The sequence below is a fragment of the Eleginops maclovinus genome, chromosome 11, assembly GCF_036324505.1.
Source record: "Eleginops maclovinus isolate JMC-PN-2008 ecotype Puerto Natales chromosome 11, JC_Emac_rtc_rv5, whole genome shotgun sequence".
Lineage (NCBI taxonomy): Eukaryota > Metazoa > Chordata > Actinopteri > Perciformes > Eleginopidae > Eleginops > Eleginops maclovinus.
Genome location: NC_086359.1, coordinates 18,991,106 through 18,996,779, shown reverse-complemented (window position 1 = coordinate 18,996,779; position 5,674 = coordinate 18,991,106).

The following is a 5,674-nucleotide window of genomic DNA, read 5'->3' as shown; positions in this document are numbered from 1 at the left end:
GCATTGCATCTGTTAGTCTAATAGTGCACACTCCTGAAGATAAAAAAAACTACCACCATATGAAAACACAAAGGGATAGCTTGCATTTATTTTCCCTTTAAGATCCTCATCAATCAAATGGTCAGGTTAAATTATTGAGTAGAAAGTCGACTCATCACAGCTCACACAGGTTATTCTCAGTCAGCAGGGCAAAACAGCTTACCTGGCAAAGTAAAACCAATTGATCAGCCTACCAGCACCTCTATCTTGTATCATCCAAATATGAAAAAGAGCAAATCGTGCTTCATGTTTTTCTGTTTTATTCTTCAGTGCCTTTGTTATTCCTGTGTTAGATGTGAGCCCGCAACTCATGTCAAATATCTGACAGCAGAAAATCCATCAATGTACATTTTTTACACTCCGACGGCGGTCCTGTCTGCAGGAACCTGTTCATTGATTTTAAGTCAGACCAGCAGCTGCATGTGGATGTGTAGTTTCATGATCTGTGAAACCAATTGTTTGAACTTCAATGTGCTGAGTGTCACACAGATGACTATTTATTTATGAATTTGAATGCCCATGTTTGTACTATTGTTCTTCTTTTTAAATGTTTTGAGATTTGACGGAGCATGGTGTACTTCTATTGTACTTTTATTAGTCCTTTTTATTAGAGATGTGTCTGTTGTCTGTGTTTGTTTTTAGTGTCAGTATGGATCCCTTGTCTGTTTATCTGCAAACTAAATCCACCTACGGGTAAAAATAAAGAACCTGAACCTGAACCTGAACCTGAACCTTGTGCTGTTAGGAACATCCTGGTGCCTTTCTCCTTTAAGTGCCTATAGCTCTGGCTGTCCATCTGTCAGCTGGTTATGCGTGTGGACAAATATGTAAAGGGAGAAGGGAAGTGCCTCCCTGTCATTTTGCGGCAAACACAAGAGAAAATGTGAGATGTAAAAACGGCTTGCTCATCAGCCTCTGGTAACATACAACTGATGACTAATTTCCCTGCCATCCACTATCTCGAGACGCCTTTTTAATGTGGCGGAAAAAGAATCATACTGCAGAAGAAGAGATTGTCTAACCAAAGCATATTGCAAGGCAGTAATTGAGTTGCACCTCCTCACATCATTCCTTTTTTTCTTGTAACTCTGGTGCGGTCCACTCTGCAGCAGCGTGGGTGTTTGGCTGTCAGGTGCCGTTGTGATGAAGGAGCTGCATAAAGCCAGGGCGGGGACATGGGGCGGGGAGAGGGAACAGGAAGATCGCCATCGATCTTGCACAGCCAGACAACCATCTGTTCCCAGAAAAAACATCAGCCTCTTCAACAGCTTGTCCCCAAAAGCACTCTATGCACCGTCTCTGCAGCTGGAGACTGAGCGCTGTGACTCTACACTGTACCTGATGAGATAGTCATAAGTCATGCAGTGCCCTGTATGCCAGGCTGTTACATGTCATCAGCAAAATGAAACGATTTTTTATTGTAGTTGCCAAATAAAATGAGTCCTACCCTGATTGGATTTTCTTTTATGATATATTTCACAGTTCAGAGGTGCTAGTTATCTTATTGCAGCTTTGGCTCAGGTGTTTTGGAATGAATTAAATCAGATGGAAAAACATTAGCATGTGCTCAGTTCTCCTCTCTGTGCCTGTGTCTGTTAAGCTGTTATCTTTTATTCTGCTGGTGGGGTAGCAGTACGCCAAGGGAAGGCGTCATGATCTCCCCAGTAGGCTCGTTCCACTCTTGCTAACAGGAACTGAGTTGTCTTCTCTTTTTAAATATATTTCTTTTCATCCTTGCGGGTTTGCATTCACACTTTCATGTGCTGAATTCCGAAGCAGCTAAAGCTTCTCATACCTTCTCTTTTAATATTAATGGACACCTAATCATGCGCATACATTTGCAGTCCTTGATCCATCCTGCCACGTGTTTACTCATCCTAAAATAATACTGTCAAAACTTCCATACCCTGAGTGGGTGTTATGCCTCAGTTTCTCTGAAATGATCTCATAACATATTCACACTTTACTGTAAACCTCTGAAGTCATATATTTGCCTGGTAGATCTATTATGCAATCCCACATACTGAGTTGTCTGATGTATAATACTGCTGCAGTCATGGTGCGCAGCTGTGATTCTACGAAGCCATGACACATCAATTTTGCAGATCGAACTGAGCAGAGTTTGTTTTCTCTTCGCTGAAGGATGGCGCTACCTCAGTGCTGGCAACTGGTAATTTGAGCTAATAACAAGGGGGCAATAATGAAAAATTATACACTTTGTAGTGTTTGGCAATAACGCCAAAGCAGATTGAGGCAGCTCAGTTTAGAAAGATAATCACAACAAACACGTAGGACAGCACCCGGCATAAGCTTCCTGGCAGAGCAGGTAGCTTAGAGCCTTTTATCAGATTCCATTAGAAAGACCAACCAACTGGAGGGATTTCACATGAACACAGTTAATTAAACACAATTTTTACCTCCTAATCAACAGTGCTCACAACATTTTGCAGTTTTATTCTCTCAGGTGGATTCTGTTGGCAACATTCTGCCATGATATCCGAAATCTCAATAGTATTTGCCTGACCTTAAATTAACTGTTAACCTCTAGAAGAAGTACTTAAAAGGGAACACAGCCTAAATGAAATCTTCCAGTATGTGATTTCTATAGCAGAGGAAAGTTTAATCAATATCTGTGAACATGAGCTACTCTCTCTCAGAGGCGGACACAAGAGAAGTCTCAAACGTCATAAAGTATAATGTCTGGAGTGGCTCCCTTGACAATGAATGTAGAGAGGATCCACACAATCTTGTACTCATTGTTTAATACCCAAATGAAATTTTTTCTTTGAGGTGTTCTCAATAAAACTTAGAAATAGAAGTTTTTACTCTTTTTTTTCCTGATGTCCTTATCTAAATATGAACTAATAATTCTGCCTGTAAAAACATACAAATAAAGCAGAGTAAAAAGTACAGATGCACAGTCCTAGCACCAGAAGATACAGGCACCAGACAATTAAGCATAAAAATGCAAAAGATTTCTGGGATTGAGATAATCATTGTAATGCTTGTATTTTGTTTTCTCATTAAAATCATCTTGTACTGACTGTATGCTTCCAGAAACATTTACTGTCGCCCTCGCTCGTCAGATGGTGTAATGCTTTCAGCCTCACTTTAACTTATGCATTGTAAGTGAATTATGTCAACATGTGGGAGTGAAATTTCAAAAAGGCTCCTCTTTTGTGTTTTTGTGATTCCCATCTTTCAGTGTGGCCTTTAATGTCTGCTGAAGCTATGAGTGAGTGAGTGACTGAGTGAGTGAAAAGGCCACTAGCCAGCCTGCAGTTTACAGTGTGTGAGAGAAAAGTGATCGGAGTGATAGTGACTTCCAACATGATAAAACTGGGTCAATGTAACCCCCACCCCCTCCACAACAGGCAAGGCTGAAAAAGGAAAAAAAAAGAGATGAGGATACCATCACCATACTCTGTACGAGGATATAAGCATGGGGACACTGGAGCGTGGTTCTCCATGGGTCGGTATCTGTGTGTTGTGCTGGGACTGAAGGCATCCCCAGATTATTTTGACATGTACCGTTACCCCCTGTAGTCAGTGGTGTACAGTGTCACTTTATAATCTGTCCACCTTTATTTCCTCTCTACCCACTTTGTATCTGTCAGCCAGTGTTGTCCTCAGTATCTGTTCCTCCCAGTTTTTTGGTCTTCAACTCCCTGAGAGATTCTCGATAAATATGACTAGAGGGGTTCTTTAAAAGTGTAAATCCACCCTGTTTAAACAGCTAGTGAAATATAATGCCATTATAAATTAGTTTGTTGTTCGGTGTCAAAATCTAAACAATATTTTGTGATATTTTGTAGATTGTAACCTTTTTTAAATCACAAAATAAAATGTAGTTCTTCTAATAGTATCTTGCCATGCAAATGTACTGTGGCCCGAGACATCTATAAACTGTCTGTCTCCATCCAATGTAATGGAGCTGGAGACAATGGAATATTTGATCTCAAGTTTTGACATCAACAAAAGCATGACATTTCTGTTTCTTGACTGGGATTAGCATGCTAGCATCCTCTCATTTGATTTGTATAGTCACCCCGCAGCCATGGCACTAGGTCGGTGAAAATAAAATTAAAGCACTTCATCAACCAAACGACTGTTGGGTGCACTAAACATCTCAGATTGATTGTTTTTACCATTGTGTGAACCAGGGGGAGGGGTTTTTGCCTTAACGATAGCAATTGTTCCTCTGAATGTTTGAGAGCAGCTTTATAATGAATGTACCAAATTAATCTAAGTCTAAAGTCTTAGTAGTAACTTGTTATTAAATACATTAATCATAAAGGCAATTAAATGATACCAAGTATTGTATCACAAAGTGCATATTTATTAACTGCATGTGTCGTGGTGCGAAAGCTTTCTCTCTAACTGAGTTGTATTGTTTTGTGCGTTGCGATCTTCTGTTTATACCAAGGCCTGGACCAAAATGCTCTTTTTTAATTGGCCCAAAGGATTTGGTTAATTTAGTTTTTTCCAGAGGCAGGATAAACAGATGGCTGGGAGCGGCAAGTCTTTTAGCTCAGGTGATCACTTGGCTCTCCGGCATTAAACAGTCTTCACAGTGAAAAATCCCACTGAGCCAAATGCTACTTTAGAGAGGCAAAGTGTTGTTTCTAAGTGCAAATTCAGTGATGTAAGACACCTTATGTCAGTTTGAAGAGCTTAACTGTATCACAGTAACATTTCATTTTTGGGCTTGTTTTTTTTTTTTTAAAACATCAAGATCAGCAACCACACACTGTTCAGTTCATGTTTTAAAGTATATTCATTTTCTTTTCCCATCAGCTATGACTTAACTTGGCTTATTATTTTATGTGTCTTTTTAAGAAAGACATCTCAGTGATGAAAGTTGTTGCAGCTCATTTGCAGCTTTTGTGGCAGAGCTTTAATAAGCCTCAGTGCCATCAGGATTAGCTGGGATTATGTGCTGCAAACAGCAAACAGGTACACACTCTTGCGCGTTTGGATTTTGAGTTGTATACCCTACTAGTAATGATATTACTGGGAAACTATCGAAATTTGACAGTCAAAGTCCTACAAATATAGATGAGCATTGAAGCCTGGAAAAGGGCCCTGGTATAAGCAGTTTACAGATTTTGATGTGCATGTTGAAATGGATTGGCAAACGTAATGATTTACAGTGTAATCCAGTGTAAATTCTCCTTTCATTTGAGGGAAATGTGAAAGGTAATAATATTGAAATGCAATATTGTTGCTGTTGGTTGTATTTGTTGTGTTTAGTTGTTTTTGTAGTTCTGTTTTTTGCAAAACACATCCAAGAGATGATTAAATGAAAATTTGCAAAACATAAAAATGTGTTGTTGTGGATTTGGGGTTTTACTTTACATTTTACAGATAATTCACTGCTATTATTTTTTAATACAATTACACATTACTGTGATGTACTATATTAATAAAAAACCCAACTATGCTCACAGTTATGCATTGTACATATTTATATATGTGCGGTTTTATCTCAACCTATGGAATGTAAAGTGTGCCCCACATTTCAAGTGTTTATTATCTTATGTATATATATATTGTTGTAAATTACAATCGTTTCCTGACTTATCTCTTTCTGTCTCTCTCCCCGTCTTCATCGAACAGCTTTGTATAAACCCAG